The following is a 15,969-nucleotide window of genomic DNA, read 5'->3' on the forward strand; positions in this document are numbered from 1 at the left end:
AACTACAGGAACGTTATGCAAATCGTGGTGGAAATGACTAGAAACAGCATGTCAGGAAGAAGAATTTCACATGACAGTCAATGGCTTGGTCATCCTGATACCATAAAAATTGGACCGTCCAAGAAAGTCTAAAATTGATAACGTTGGCTGACGACAGGAACATTTTCAGCCAGAGCCAGACATATGCTCTGGCAAAGGGTGGCGAGTCAATTTTTCAAATTTGGGAGCAAAATACTAAATTCTAGATTTAAAAAACAGACAAGTTTTGATATGGGCAAATGGATTTCAGCTTTGCCAATTCCAGCTTTTAATGATTAATTAATTTAGACAGCTGTGTCTTTAAGTTCTAGAAGAAGGTACACAAAATGGGAACTTGCATAAATTAAGAATCTAATGAATGAATGAAGAAAAAATAACGGGCTGCCTGGGTGGCTCAGTCGGGTAAGTATCTGACTCTCGATATCGGCTCAGGTTGGGATCTCAAGATTGTGAGATTGAGCCCTGTGTCAGACTCTGCGCTGAAAGAATAGATCTTGCTAGGGATTCTCTTTCTCCTCCTCTCTGCCCCTCCCCTGCTCATGCACACATGTACTTTCTCAAAATAAATAAACTTTAAAAAGGAATTTAAAACAAAAAAAGGAAAATGAATTCATACACTGAGAGGATTATAGAGTTCTTACCCTTTCTTTATTAATGTGATGTATCACGTTGACTTATTTGCAGATACTGAATCAGCTCTGTAGCCCAGGAATAAATTTTGATCGTGGTGAATCATTCTTTGAACGTGCTCTTGGATTCGGTTTGCTAGTATCTTGTTGAGAAGTTTTGCATCCATGTTCATGAGAGAAATTGGTCTGTAATTCTCCTTTTTAGTGGGGTCTGTGTCTGGTTTTGACATCAAGGTAATTCTGGCCTCATAGAATGAGTTTGGAAGTTTTCTTTCTATTTCCATTTTTTTGGAACAACTTCAAAAGAATAGATGTTAATTCCTTTTTAAATGTCTGGTAGAATTCCCCTGGGAAGCCATCCAGCCCCGAACTCTTGCTTCTTGGGAAAGTGTTGATTCCTGACTCCATTTCTTTACTGGTTATGGGTCTGTTCAAATTTGCTATTTCCTCCCGTTTCACTTTTGGTGGTTATGTTTCTAGGAATTTATCCATTTCTTCCAGATTGCCCAATTTGTTGGCATATAATTGCTCATAATATTCTCCTGTAATTGTTTGTATTTCTAAAGTGTTGGTTGTGACCTCTCCTCTTTCGTTCATGATTTTATTTCCTTGGGTCCTTTCCTTTTTCTTTTTGATAAGTCTGGCTGGGGGTTATCAGTTTTATTCTTTCAAAGAACCAGCTCCTAGTTTCATTGATCTGTTCTACTGGTTTTTGTGGGGGTTTTTTTTCTATATCATTGATTTCTGCTCTAATCTTTATTATTTCCTTTCTTCTGCTGGTTTTGGTCTTTATTTGCTATTCTTTTTCCAGTTCCTTCAGGTATAAGGTTAAGTTGTGTATCTGAGACCTTTTTTCCTTCCATAGGAAGGCCTGGATTGCTATATACTTCCCACTTATGACCGTCAGCCAAACCAATGCAACACTATATGTTAACTAATTTGAGTTTAAATTAAAAAAAAAGTGAATTCATACATTCTTAATAGTTGGTCTAAACGAAAGGCCTGAAGTAAATAGAGGAAAACAAAGATTAATGAAAAAACGTAGCCGTCTGAACAGTTAGCACCAATGTGCTTGACATGTGCTAACCCTTCTCATTATAAACTAAGAATGAAATATTTCAATCATATTTAAATTCTGACATGAAAAGCTTTTTAAGGAAAAATCCTGCTGTGGAGAATTACGTGGGGCCCCCCCTTCGCTGGGGATGGGGCCAGACAAGCTGCCATGTTATGCCATTCAGGAAATGGTGGAACCAGACTATGTTCATGGGCATCCCCTGTGTGTGACATGGGAAAATTAACGTCCAATCATACTTACTTCTCTTCCCTTTCTCTTCCAGTCTGACAACATCCCTCATGCTTCTGCAGATTATACACCAACCCAGAACTTATTCCATAATCATTTGCTTGAAGAATTGCATGGTAGAGTCAGCAAATGTGTTGTTTGTTTTCAGTTTGGATGGAAAGTTGGTGGGAAATTAGGGTTTCTCTCTCTCTCTTTTTTTTTTTTTTTACATGTAATTTATTGTCACATTGGTTTCCATCTAACGCCCAATGCTCATCCCAACAGGTGTCCTCCTCAATGCCCATCACCCACTTTCCCCTCTTCCCCACCCCCCCCCCATCAATCCTCAGTTTGTTCTCATTATTTAAGAGGCTCTTATGGTTTGCCTCCTTCCCTCTCTCTAACTTTTTCCCCCCTCCCCCTCCCCCATGGTCTTCTGGTAAGTTTCTCAGGATCCACGTAAGAGTGAAAACATACGGTATCTGTCTTCCTCTGCCTGACTTATTTCACTTCGCGTAACACTCTCCACTTCCACCCGCGTTGCTACTCCCTTCGGCAAGCAGATGGGGCACAGGATGCCTGTCCTTTACCACCTCGTATAGGATGTGGCTCCTCTGAGAGTCTTCCTGCCAGAAACCAGACCTGCCTGTGTCCCGAGACAGAGGGGTACTTCGACAGAAGTCTCGGGAATCGGCCCAGATCACCCAGCAGGCAGCAGGGGTTCAAGCAGCTCCACTGACCCCATTTTATTCCCACCACTGCCAGACTCCAGCGGTACCCGTGTCTCGCTGGCTGGCGTCCGTTCACATTCTTTAACAAAGATTATTCTACCAGTGAAGCACAGCGTGTTTTCAAATTGCCATCTTCCTTTCGTAATAGAGCACCTGATGACTGACGGGGACTGCAGTCCCCTGAACACAAGACCGCAATGTAGTGAGACGAGGCCCCTCGCGGACTGGCCACCTCTTAGTTTCATGACCACTTGACGGTTCAGATTCCTCTTGTTCGGTCTTAACGCCCGCTATGTTTTGATCCCCGTTTAGTAGACTTGTCAGACGTCTCCCAATAGTCTGTGATCACATGGTTAATTGCCAGAGGTTAATGACAGTGATTTATTTGGAGGCAGGGGCTTTTCGTTCCCCAGACTTGATTATAAGTGGCCGTCTTGATTAAACACTTGACCAGAATTCACTGTCTAAACCTTTCTGAACTTTGGCCCTTCAGGATCTGCTGATACCTGATGACACAGGCCTTCTGCCGATAAGTCCTTAGTTACTTAAAGTTTATAAACTGCTTCGTTGATTCTGTGCTATGGGAGTCTCTCACTTCTACAAGGTAGGCCAGGATATTTCAATTCTGCATCATAACTGTCTACAAGATGAACATTGGAGGCTGACGGCTCAAAATGAATCCATTCTCGCTTTTTCAGTTGTATGAGAGAACAACCAAATTCGCCAGCAGATCTGATAGAGCACTCGTCTACTGTCTTGGTTTCTTGGTGGCTTCTGTCAGTGCATCGCCCACATTCTCAACCCGATCCCCCGGGGAAAGGGGAAGGTAGAGGCACCATTTTCATTTTTTCCTGCACGTGTTCTATTTTTAAGATCTCTAGTTGCATAAACCTTCCAACGTCCTGGGTTGCGAAACCTTTAAAGCATTCTTTTCTTAGCCTGTCTCCCCGTGAACGTAATGTCTACAAAGAGGTATTTAAATGACCCAGTTAGGGAATTAATGAATGGGAAGAGAGACACTTGGAAAACTCCCCCACCTCTGGTTTCATTCAAGAAATATTACCTGGCATCCGTGGAGGAAGGATGATGATGAGGATGATGGTGGTGGTGGTGATGATTTTAAAAAGATCCCATTTCCTTATCTATTCTAATGGGCCCATCTCTCTGTAGAAGATAAGATTTCCTGAAAGACACTGGGCAGATCCAGCCTTTCATCTTTTCTGACAAGCTTTCTCTGCTCCTTTTTTTTTTTTTTCCTTTCCACTTACTTTTATGATGCAACCACATTTTTTACTTCTATAATCCTGTTTAGTTTTGCCTTCCCTGGACTCTCGGTTGGTGTCTGGACATAGGTGAGGGGATAAGGACTTAACACAGAGAGACAGGAAGCCAAGGGTACTGTTAGGACAGGAACTGGCTTTGCTGATTACATCTGAGTCTAAGGCGGTGACTTTTTTCATATGGTGATGTCGTCACTAGACTTTTGTTTCTAATGTAAAGACAGCAGCCATTTCTCAAAATTACTTATGCTGTAATTTAATTTTTTTAATGTTTATTTATTTTTGAGAGAGAGAGAGAGAGAGCATGAGTGCAGGAGGGGCAGAGAGAGAGAGGGAGACACAGAATCCAAAGCAGGCTCAGGGCTCTGAGCTGTCAGCACGGAGCCTGACACAGGGCTCAAACTCACAAATCATGAGATCATGACCTGAACTGAAGTCGGACACTCAACCTACTGAGCCACCCAGGCACCCCCTCATATGCTGTAATTTTAAAAAAATCAGCATCCGATTCAGTTGGTTCAGTCCATTTCAAATAATCTCAAACCACTGATTTACTTCCAAGTGAAATGCTTATTAAAGTTTGGCTTATAGTTATGTTTTAAACTCTCCAAAATGCATGGTGCAATACCTGGGGATAATGCTTTTCTTTCAAGTGAAACTATTTATCTGATTCACAATTAAAATTTCTCAGACAAATCTTAAAAGTAGCTTGTAAACCAGCCTCTCTTATACTTTTCCAAGAATATTCTCTTCACCATCTACCAATAGTACAAGTGAGCTTCATTAGTCTAGTGATTAGGGCTAGAAAATGGAATGGGATCATTAGCAACCTTGCCCCCGTCTTATTGGTGTCAAAGCATTCGTTTATTCCTTCACTTGAGGAGTCAGCAAACATTTGTGGGCACAGATCTGAGCCTCAAACATCTTGAAGCCAGGGGGGAAAGATGCAGGGGAAAATTCCCCTGGTCTGTGAGTTAAACAAACAGTAACATCATGGTTAGTTGACATGAAAAGTTAGCGTTGCAGCTGATGAACTGTGGTGCATCCGCACGCTTCAGACACGGAAGGAGGACTTCAATCCAGCCCTTCCTCCTTAAATGTGTGAGGTGTTATGCTAAGATAGAGGTCTATAAAGAAAAATTATACACACCGGCTCTGTCCTCAAAAACACAAACAATCTGGAGAGAGGAGGGACTCAGGTGTGCGCAGGTCTGAATGCGCGAGGCACGGGGAGTGAGGGTCCAGCTGACCTTGAACGTCTCAGTCGCAGCAGGGCAGCCTGGGTCGCCCCGAGATGGCCCCCATGCTGTCAACCCAGTTACTCTGCCAATTGGCTGACATCACCCTCTCTTGTCACAGCAACCGCTTCAGATGACATCGTCCCCATCCTTACTTTGCTAGAATGCTCTGAATCTTAGAAAAGCATGTATATATATTTTTAAACTATAACTAAAGGCTGAGCTTGGCCTTCTAGGTCCCAGAGACCAATGTGAAATGGTTCCCGTTCTTTCCCCCCTGCATTGGGTTACCTTTGAACCGAGTTCATAAAAATGCCTCCGTGTCTTTATCCAACACCCTGATTAATTTCCTGGAGAGAGAGCACCTTCCTCGGGGGTTTGGGCTGTGATGTCCACCCCCGCCCATTCTCCAAGTGTGCTCAAAGGGCCCAGGTGAAATGGGATAGCTTATCCCTTGCCAGGAAGCAGGGATCCTTACTTGTTGCCAGAGGCTCCCCAGTCTGGGCACACCTCCCAGATCAGGGGCGGTGGGTTCAAGTGTCCGTCCGAGGTCACGTTCCCGTCACATGGTCACGCCTGGCTCTGCCCACCCTGCTCCTGCTGTGGGGCTTCAAGTCCTGCTTCCCTGGAACCGGAAAGATGGTCCTGACTGCCAACAGCAAGAGGAGCAGCATGTCCCTATGCCATTTAGGACAGGTCAGTGCATCAGGGAAATCGGAGATTCTGGCCAGTTCCTTGTGAAGCAGAATAGACGCATGAGGACGTCAAAGGGCCATCCGTAAATGACCATGACCACCACCCTTGGGGCTCAGGGGCGCATTAGGACACCGTATGCTCAGTGTGACCTTGCCAGGCACAGCTGTCACCTACGTACACCTGGGAATCATCTAGACCCTGAGCAGATCCCAGGAATTCACCCACTCTGGTTTCCTTCTCCCTCCTCTGATTTCAAGGACCTTCAATGCTCATTCATGACACATCCATGAATCTCTAGCACAAGCGACAGATATGGTGCCTGCTTCCCCAGAGACCCAGAGGCTGCGTGCGTTCATTTGTGGAATCTCTTCTCGTTTTCCTTAGGTTTCCTGCAGATTTACCTAAATGATTGCTTTCTGTTTCCTCATAAAAGAAGGATAGGGCTTTTGACCACAGCTGGAATTCACTCTACACTTAGAATTAGTGAAAACTTGGAGATAGTCTGATAAAATCATAGTCTTTCAGACCGTGTCCTCCCCTTCCAGACACTTTGGCAAAATGTGAAGATTTAAAAATGACTTCCCGAGAGCTGGCCAGAGCCGGTTTCCATGTAAAGGTGGAGGTAAAGCCTGAGTGCGGTGCTCATAAAAGTCACCACGTTCCATGGGCAGGAGGTAGCTTTGGGCTCTCCGCAGTTAGAGGCTGGTTCTCTTCGACTTCCTTACTATATCCTTTAAACACTATGCTCCTCCTCTCTTACCTGTTCATATGGATCATTTAAAAATATTGACCAGTTCGATCCTGGCATTCCTGTGTACTACGTGATTTTTCTTTCTGACAAGTAGTTGAGCGATTGATTGTAAACACTGTTGAGAAATTGCTTAGCAGATGTGCCCTCCATCAGAGAACCAATGCCTGAGTCTTAATAAATACTCAGCTACAGGGGCGCCTGGGTGGCTCAGTCGGTTAAGCATCTGACTTCAGCTCAGGCCACGATCTCATGGTTCGTGAGTTTGAGCCCCTCATTGGGCTCTGTGCTGACAGCTCAGAGCCTGGAGCCTGCTTCCGATTCTGTGTCTCCCTCTCTCTCTGCCCCTCCCCACTCATACTCTGTCTCTCTCTCTCAAGAACAAATAAACATTAAAAAAAATAAAAATAAAAAAGTAAGCATTCAGCTACATGGTTGAGGAGACCCCTTTCTACAGGAAGCTCGCCTGAAACACAGTTATCTATAACCTGCTGTAAAAACAGAACCCAGAAACCCTAAATGCTATTGGGCATATGGCTGTCTGTGTATATTTTTATTTTCTCAGAATATTCAGAAATTTGAAAACACTCAAAGAAAGAAATATTTAAATTCACTTTTATGTCTATTCTCGTTTATACGGGCTGGGGAAATACGTTTCACATTAAGAGCTGGAGTGTTCCTGCCACCTGCAAGCAGATTTGATGTGTGGCTGAGTCGTGCCGTTTCAGTTTTAATAGTCTAGGATTTGGGCATCCCTGAGCCATCCGATAGGCACCTGGCCTGTAATGTTTTATGTTGCCCCTGGGGATGGTGAGCCCCCACAGCCTGCAGGCTGGGGCGTGTGGATACCGTTGACAGCCTAGCCAGCAGCCCCCTCAACCTGCCTTTTCTTTGCTCCTTTACTCATGATCTGATTTAATCATGGGGAAAAAGCAGCCAGACATCAGGTGGAGGCAGACGTGGAGGTGAATGGCCATAGTGGATTGATGGGATAATTTCATCTAAGCTCTCGAGTTAATCTGCGCAGAATGCCCAGGATCTGGGCGCCTCGGCTGCATGGAAAGGGGCAAGTGTCCTGAAGCGGAAAGACGTCTGCGTTCCCCCATCTCATCCTTCCAACATTCCTCCTGAATCGACCCATCGCCTTGGTTTGTTTCTCTTTGGTCTTGATTCTCTTCCGCACCGGTTTCTTCCCTGTGAGTTTTCTCATGTTCTGAACTTTTCCTTGGGCCTGAGGAAGGGACTCTGTCCCCTGGTTTTACCTGCCTGAGTCCTGAGCATGTGTCTGCCATGTTCACTCACCAGTGAGGAGCCCCAAGACACCCCCGGGCAGCTGGTGGTGGTCCCCACCACCCCAGACCAGCGCCACTCTCACTTCCCGTGGCCTGGATGTTCGTGGCCCTGTAACACCTGACCTGGGCGTATGTCTGATTTTATTCTCTGCTGCCTTCTCTGTGTTTGGGTTCTGTGACAGCACTGGCGCAGTCTTGGGTGGTGGTCGATTAGTGGCCTTTGCTGCTTTTTATTAGCTGTCGTGTCCTGGGGTCTAACATTGTACCATAGCAGCCACCGTGGGCATATTTGTCAAGGGGACAAATGCAGGATCTCGACACTGTTTTGATTTATACATATGTGAGGACCGTGTTTGGAAAGGGTGGTACGGGGTCACCCGCTGTTACCCAGAGACAGGTGCCCTCCACGCCTCCATGGCCAGAAGCTTCCCCGGGGCTCCTGTCCCCTCCCTCTTGCTTCTGGACACAAAGAAGGAAGCAGTACCCGGATGTGAGTTTCATCGTTCAGAATCTGAGTTCCCCTGTTCCAGGCCTTTACTCGGCAGCCGGTGAAATATAGTTTAGAAAATTGTTCTCCGTGTATGAAGCGTTCTAAAACAGAAAACGATATGAATCTCTTTCTGCCTCAAACAAAAACCAAAGCAGAGGTTAAAATATCTCCGTGCATATCTTACAGTGGAGGAAAGGACCGTGTGAGTAGGTGACCCGTGGTGCCTAGATGAGCTGTAACGTACAGTGTGATGGTTTTGACCGGACTGCCAGGAGTGGAGAGGAGGCCGTGCCTGTTAGAAACCCGCGATCTTACGAGCCACTTAAGCCTTTTACGCCTTGGGGAGCCCATCTATAAAATGAGGATAATGATGTAATCTACCGTCTAGGGTTCCTTTAAGGATTAAATGAGATAATACCTGTAAAGCTCTTAACACCTCGGCCAGCCAACTAAATGTCAGGTCCTATTCTTTTCTTTTAACGTTACAGTCCGCCTCAGAAACGGGACAGTGCTGGTTAGAAAACTCTCGAAGCAAGAGGGAGTTACTTAATGATCTTGTTACCCATGTGGCCCCAGGGCAGGGATGCTGAACACATTCCTCCCTATTTTGCATGATGGTACCATCTTCAAAGTTTCTGGACACACGTGGGGGGGGGGGTGCTGCGTGAGGGCTCGCGGAACCTTGGAGAAGTGTGTGCACGTGTGTGTACGCTTATGAGTGCTACAGCTGAGGGGTCAAAGCACCGCTCACCATTTTCCAGCTGTGGTGTGACAAAGGCCAAGGGGCAGGACGTCGAGGCAGCGTAGGGGCAAGTGGTGTGAACGGAGAGCACGAGGTACCGCCCGGAAGCTTCAGTTTGGGTAACAGATGGCTTAGTTTGTTGGATGCAGCATTTTAAGGAAGATGCAGAGAGGCATCTTGTAAATGTCTTCTGATTTCTCAGCCTCCCCGCTGCTGACTCAGGTCGCTGGGCCGGGCTCTGTCGCAGCACCCAGGATCGTGGAGCAGCACATCACCCTGTGGTCATGGGAAGCCTGGGCCTCCCGACGTGACGCTGCTCGCCCCACGCTAATGCCCAAACTTCATTGTGTTTGGCACTCCGAAACCTCTTCCGTGTGGGAGGTCTGTCTTCCCTTTGTCCTCCCGGCTGGCATCTGTCCTTGGCCGTGTCCCATTCTGTGACACCGGCCTTTACCCAAAGAACACACTGCCCGAGATCTTGAGTCTGCCAATCATCCACTTAAGGTGAGCACAAGTCTCTGATTACAAACCCAAGAAGGCCTTTTGAGAAAAGACAGACGCGGTAACAGACACGGGGCTCTTCTATTTTGCTGAATATGTAGGTCTTGCCGTGTTTCCTGCGGGTGAGGTTACCGATGGGGACACACCGGTGACCTCAGTGGGTTGACACCAGAGGAGCGGGCAGGACTTTGAGAGCTCACTGGGGGGAAGTGCTGAAGGATCTGATAGGCTCCATACAGAAATTAAGGCAAACAGTCAGGGTCGAGAGAGGAAATGGGACTGTTCTTAGCCAAGCCTGTGGGCACAGACTTTCGGGTCTTTGGGCAGAACAAAAACCTCATCTCCTGTGATTCTCTGTAGGTCTGGCTTAACTGTGAAAAGCAGTTTCTTAGAACATAACCTAAGCCTGGTCCCAAGCAGCCAGGCCATGAGCCCTGTGACACCTGGCCGCTCCCTAAGGGTTCAGGGGTTCAGGGGTGCTGTCTGGGCCCAGCCCGGGGGCGGAGCCCCGGTGCGGAGGGGGGCGGACTGGGAGTCTGCCCTCCTCTCTCCCCTCTGCTGAGGCGGGAATTTCCGTGTGCGTGTGGGTGTGTGCACGTGTGCACAAGTACACAGGTGTGTGTTTTATGGGGCCCCTGTCCTGCTTTCTGGTTTGTTTTTCTGTGTCACTGTGTCAGTCAACAATTGTAAGACAGATCAAAGACCAACCAGACAGTCAGCTCTCTGCTTGGCCTGTGTCCTCCCGCCCTCGGGCACCCCTTTAGGCTTTCGATGCCGGGCCTTCCAGGGCAGAGTGAACAGGAGAGGGAGGGAGAAGCAGGGCAGGTGGGGGACAGGCTGTGGGCTAATAGGAGGTCAGGTGAGGTCGCCCGGGAGGTCAGGGCCCTCCCGCCCCCACCTCCCGCTTCCCAGTGTCGTCAGCAAGACAGATGTCTGTTTTCCTGAAGGCCCAAATTTGTAGATGTTGTGATTAGTTTTCGCTACAAATGTTGCAAACAGACCACTCTCTGACCCAAGGTCATTGCGAGCGTTTTCGTGCATCCCATCCCATGTCTTTCCCACGTGCGCCCTCCCTGCGTGCACCCTTCTCCAGACTTAATGGTGACCTCCTCCCAGGTCCACGCTGTTCGTATCCGTCATCTTGCAGAGCCTTTCCTAGGTATTGAGTGAACAGCCCATTTTTAATGTGGCCGTTCAGATTCTGCAGCCAGTTCACTCGAGCATCATTGGTGATGCTTGTAACAATGAATGTAAACACACTGTAACAACGAATCCTTCCAGACCCCCCAAATTCCTTAGTGATTACAAAGTTAGGCTCCATGTTTTGGTGGGTATCCTGAAGGCATAGTTCCTAAAGTCTGAGACGCTTTGATTTGGGCAGAGAACACACACACACGCACACACACACGGAGTCTTTTTTGCTTGTGGGCACCGATATGGAGCAGGGAGGTGATTTCACCCTCGGATCCGGCTGCCTACCAGAGTAAGACGACAGTAGGGGAGATCTTCTGGAAGAGTGTCTGAGGTGCTGTGGGCATTGCGGGGCCCCAGGCCAGCAGCTCGGCTTCACTGGAGAACTTGTTCAATGCAGATCCTTGGGCCCGCCCCACACCTGCTGGAACCGGAGCCCTAGGGCGCAGAGGGACCGCAGACGTCTTCTGCGACGCCCCCAGTGTTCTTGAAGCACGCGACAGTTCAGAACCCATGCAGGGAGTCCCTGCTGTTGTGTCTCTGTGAGGGGACTTCTCTCCTCACGTTGTATGGAAAGCCCAGTCGCCAGGCCCCTGCCCGGAGCCCCAGGCAGCCGTCAGAGGCACGGCCGGAACCGCTCGTGCTCAGGAGTCGCAGGGGAATCCGCTTCCCTGGGCAGAGCCGGCTCTGAAAGAACAGGGACTTCAGTGAACGCTGCAGTGATCAAGTAAGTGGCAGCAGAAGGTTGCCCACCAGGGACCGTGATGGCCAGAGGTCAGCTTGATGCTCTCTGGGAGGGGACTTAAGACGGGTTAAGTGGATGTTGAGGGGGGGAGGATTACAGGCAAGAACTTTCCTGGACAAAGCCCAGAGTCGGGCTGTTAGCATCTCTGCCCACGTGCTTTCCGTGTCCGGAGAGCTGAGTCCCTGCTCCCTCGGTCCCAGACCTCCTGGCCTTTGTGGCTGCACTTCACCTGCCCTCGGAAGCAAGCTGGAAGCCGGGCCCGGGGTGGCGGATGGCGTGATGGGCTCTGTGGTTTCTCTGTGCGTCCCTGTCCCCGTGCAGGTCAGGTCCCCTCCGCAGGGAGGCTGAATGTCAGCCCCGCTTGTCCCCACCAGGCCACGGGTCCCCCTTGCTCAGTCCTGTCTTTGATGATCCAGAGGACGTGCTCCTCCTTCCAAAGCTGATGCTCCGTCAACAGCCTGCACCTGGTCACCCGCATTCCTCGCCGCCGCCAGACAGGCCCTTCCTCTCCTTCTGTGTCTCCCCCCCCCTTCTGGTCCCTAAATGTGCTCAGGCGTCCTCAGCCTTCAGACAACTCCTCCTTCCTTCTCCCACGCCTTCCCTGTCTCTCCTGCCCTCCCTGCGCACCTATTCATGAGGACGACATTCCTTTCCTTCCGTCCTGCCCACCAGCCACCGACTGGCACCCTCCTGCCCCTCACCTTTGACACGGCTTCCAGTCCCGACACCATGGCCCCTCTCTGTGTCCCACAGCCCACGGGACTTCCCCGGCCATCTTCCATCCCTCTCCGGCCTCCCCCCTACCCCCACAACCACCCCCCAGGGCCTTGGGCCTCCTGCCTCTGCAAACACATTCCTTCCTGATACCTGCTCACCATCCTGCAAGCAGCAGATCCCTTCTCCCCCAGGTTCCCTCTTGCCTTTCACCACGGGGGCCTTGCCGTCTTCCGCTGCACAGCTCTGCGCCCCCGTGGGTCTGGTCCTGGGAACATCCTGCCGGACGGTCCCCGGGATGGCCCCCGCCCCCCCAGGAACAGATTTAGGCCATCTCAGCGGTGGTGCCTATTCCTCCCACGGGCGGCTGTGCCCTATCTCAGCTCAGCCTGGGTCCCTCGCTGTACCTTCCCTGGTTACCCACCAACCCGTGGTCACCCCCTCTCTCTCTCTCTGTCTCCGTCAGTTCTCTAGATACATAATCATACCTCCTGAAGCTGCTCCCCTGATGTAATGTTCATATCCCGTCTGCTGGTCTAACTGTATGAGCCAGCGTCTCCAAAATCATCTTAACTCCAGGGGTCATGAGTAAAGTTCTTTTTTATTCCATCCCTTAATGGGAAATTTTCCACTGTTTCCCATAATGTTGCCTTCTCGGCTTGAATAAACATACAAACATCTCTATCCATATCTATCTAGAAACGTAGATATACACAGAAACTCATACAATTACACAAAATATTGATGAGAATAAATATTCACCTGCTGCCTATTTTATTAACCTTTTTTTTCAAAATGGAGGGTAAGTTTGTCACGTGCTAAACATTATTACATATATGGGGCAGTTTATGTTTGTTCTCAATCTGTTAAAATTAAGAAATTAAAGGGGCGCCTGGGTGGCTCAGTAGGTTGAGCCTCTGACTTCGGCTCAGGTCACGATCTCACAGTTCATGGGTTCGAGCCCCACGTCGGGCTCTGTGCTGACGGCTCAGAGCCTGGAGCCTGCTTCCGATTCTGTGTCTCCTTCTCTCTCTGCCCCTCCCCACCCCTCTCTCTTATGTAAATAATAAAAATAAAAAACTGCTTTTCCTAACATTGAACCATCCTGACATTCCTGCTATGAAACAACAGCTGGTGATGTAGCTTCTATTTTTTTCAGTGTGCTACTTGATTCTGTCCTCCCGACTGATTTTCCTTTTTTGCATTAATATCACTAAGTATCATGGGGCTGCAATTTTCTTTTGTGTGCTAAAAGGCACTTTTTTAATGTTGGAAACCTTTCTTATTTTTTTATGCTCTGGCATGATTTAGCTGGCATTGAAATTCTCTCTTCTTTTTTACTTTTGGTAGAATCTATTTGAAGCGTCTGAGTCTATTTTCAGGAATGAGGTCTTCAATACAGTTTTGTATTGTGTATGGTAATTAGACTGCATAGACTATTTCTCTCTTCTGGAGTTAGTTTTGCTCATTAAGAAAACCAGCTTTTTCTGCAGTATTGTAAATTCTGTGTTTACAAATTGGACCAAAATGCCCTCATTAAGTTGCCTTCATTTCTTCTAAGTGTGCATATTTTCTTATTCTCATTTCGTATCTTGCATATTTGTGCTTGTTCCTTATTTTTTCATTAGGCTGGCGTATCAGTGACAGGTGAGCCAGGAAAACAGAAACTTTTCTAGGCATGTTACACAGGAAGGTATTTAATATAAAAGATCGTTTGCTTACAAAATAGCTGGAAAGGGTGGAGGAGTAAAGGTCAGAGAGAAAGACACCAATAGTTCTCACTCTGGCTATTAAAGAATCAGGAGGTTGTGGAACATTCCAGAAATCACCCATGATGATCAGAGCCAAGCCAGCCTCAGTGCAGATGATTCCCAGGAAAGTGCCTGCATTGCTGGAAACCTCATGACTGCCAGGGCCCATACCTGTGCCTGCTGCTGCCAGGGAGTAGGGACGCAGCCATAACTCTCTTCTGCTTCCTGCATCAGTGGGAATCTAACCCAGAGTCTCACGGACAAGCAAGTACAACCCTCCCCCCAAATCAGCTCTTGGATTTTCCATTTTCCCTTTTGTAACTTGTTTGCCCATGTTTGCATCAAGTATTTTGACATCTGTTCATTTTCTAATACGTTGATTTCCATTTCAATCTAGATCAACTCTTTCTACTTGCTTAGGCTATCCTCTTTTTCTCACATCCTCATTCGACATTACCTTCTTGTGTTTCTGGTCTTGGTTATTGGTGTGAGCATTTAAGGCTATGAATGGTCCTCAGAGTATTACTTTTAGCTGCTTCCCATGAATTCTGCTTTATAGCCTGTTCTTCATTGTTCTTTTCTTAACTGAATTGTTTTGAGCCTACTTCATTCACCCTCCCATTTTGATCTATTTCTATGAACTGCTAAAATGGTCAAAGCAATGGGTTGCATTCCCCCTTTCTTTTCCTAATCATAGACTTTTCTTCCTTATCCGCTTACGTTCTACAGGGTCGTCAATGCAAGCGTGCAATCCCCCTCATAAGGGGCACTTGGAAATGTGTGCAGTCATGATCGCCATGATGTTAGAGAGTGAGTGCTCCTGGCACTTAGTGGGCAGGATCCGGGGTCTTGCCGTGAGTCTTACGATGGGTGCTGCCATGCTTCCCAGCAGATAATGCTGTTGCCCTACAGGCCAGCAGCACCCCGCTAAGACAAAGGAAAGCCTCCAAAATCACTAGCTAAGAAAATAACTGGCACAGTTGGAATGTGAACATGCATCAGACTTTCCTTTGGGTTACAGATATACATATATTGAGCGCATTCCTAAATTATTTCAGGAATTCCTAGCTCCAGATTTCCCCCTTACCCAGTTCACAGGTAAGAGCCTTGGGACTTGGCAGACATGAGGCGGTCCGGGGTGAAGCCAAACAAATGTGTGCAATAAAAAAGAAAAAGAAGCACTTTAATCAAGTAAACTTCTTTTTCTGTTTCAAAGTAGAACCAAATTTCGTATTTGCTTGATCGAGAGCCCGTAACTTGCCCGGAACCAACAGTGACCATTAAGGCCTGATGGTTTGTTGAGACTTGAGCAGAAGCAGGATTTCACATCTTTAATTTCAAAACAGGAAATGAAACTGAAGCTGCTATTTATAGAGCCACACCTCCTAAAAAGTCGTAGGAGCTTAGCTAAAGAATAAAACAGTACCCTTTCAAATCGACACATAAATGGAGAGAAAAGATTAGTTTTCCTTCTCTTTTCTTTAGGGCACAAACTCTTAGCAGTTTCAGGAAATTGTACCGTTGCTCAGTGTGGCCTCGTACAAATTGGATCATTATGATAAACGGGCTTAATTTCGGGAGTCCCCAAGATTCTTTGCAGAACAGCTTAAACACACGTTTGTTTCTTTTTTCTAATTGTATAGTTTCTTATTCCTTGTTAGCAAGTGGAAAAGCAGGTTCATAAAACATTGACTCATATTTCGTCTCTGCATCGGTATACAGGTGAGTCAGCCACACGGTGCCCAGCTCATCCTAAGTCATGTATAAAGAAGGGAAAACACCTGTCCTTTGATGATGTTTTGGCCAAGCATTAGCTCCCCCACTATTAACATGTCTGATCTTAGAAGCTACCGAATGTAATGAAATTGGCCCGTCCTGGTAGCGCGGGGACAGACTG

The 15,969-nt window shown here is 47.5% G+C and overlaps 1 protein-coding gene across 1 annotated transcript in view; it reads left to right on the forward strand.

Annotated features, from left to right (window-relative positions):
* ADAMTS16 (ADAM metallopeptidase with thrombospondin type 1 motif 16) overlaps nucleotides 1-15,969 on the forward strand; it is a 159,745-nt gene that overhangs the window by 95,934 nt on the left and 47,842 nt on the right. The window lies entirely within an intron of this gene.

The sequence above is a fragment of the Panthera pardus genome, unplaced genomic scaffold, assembly GCF_024362965.1.
Source record: "Panthera pardus isolate Hobbes unplaced genomic scaffold, ASM2436296v1 HiC_scaffold_2, whole genome shotgun sequence".
NCBI lineage: Eukaryota > Metazoa > Chordata > Mammalia > Carnivora > Felidae > Panthera > Panthera pardus.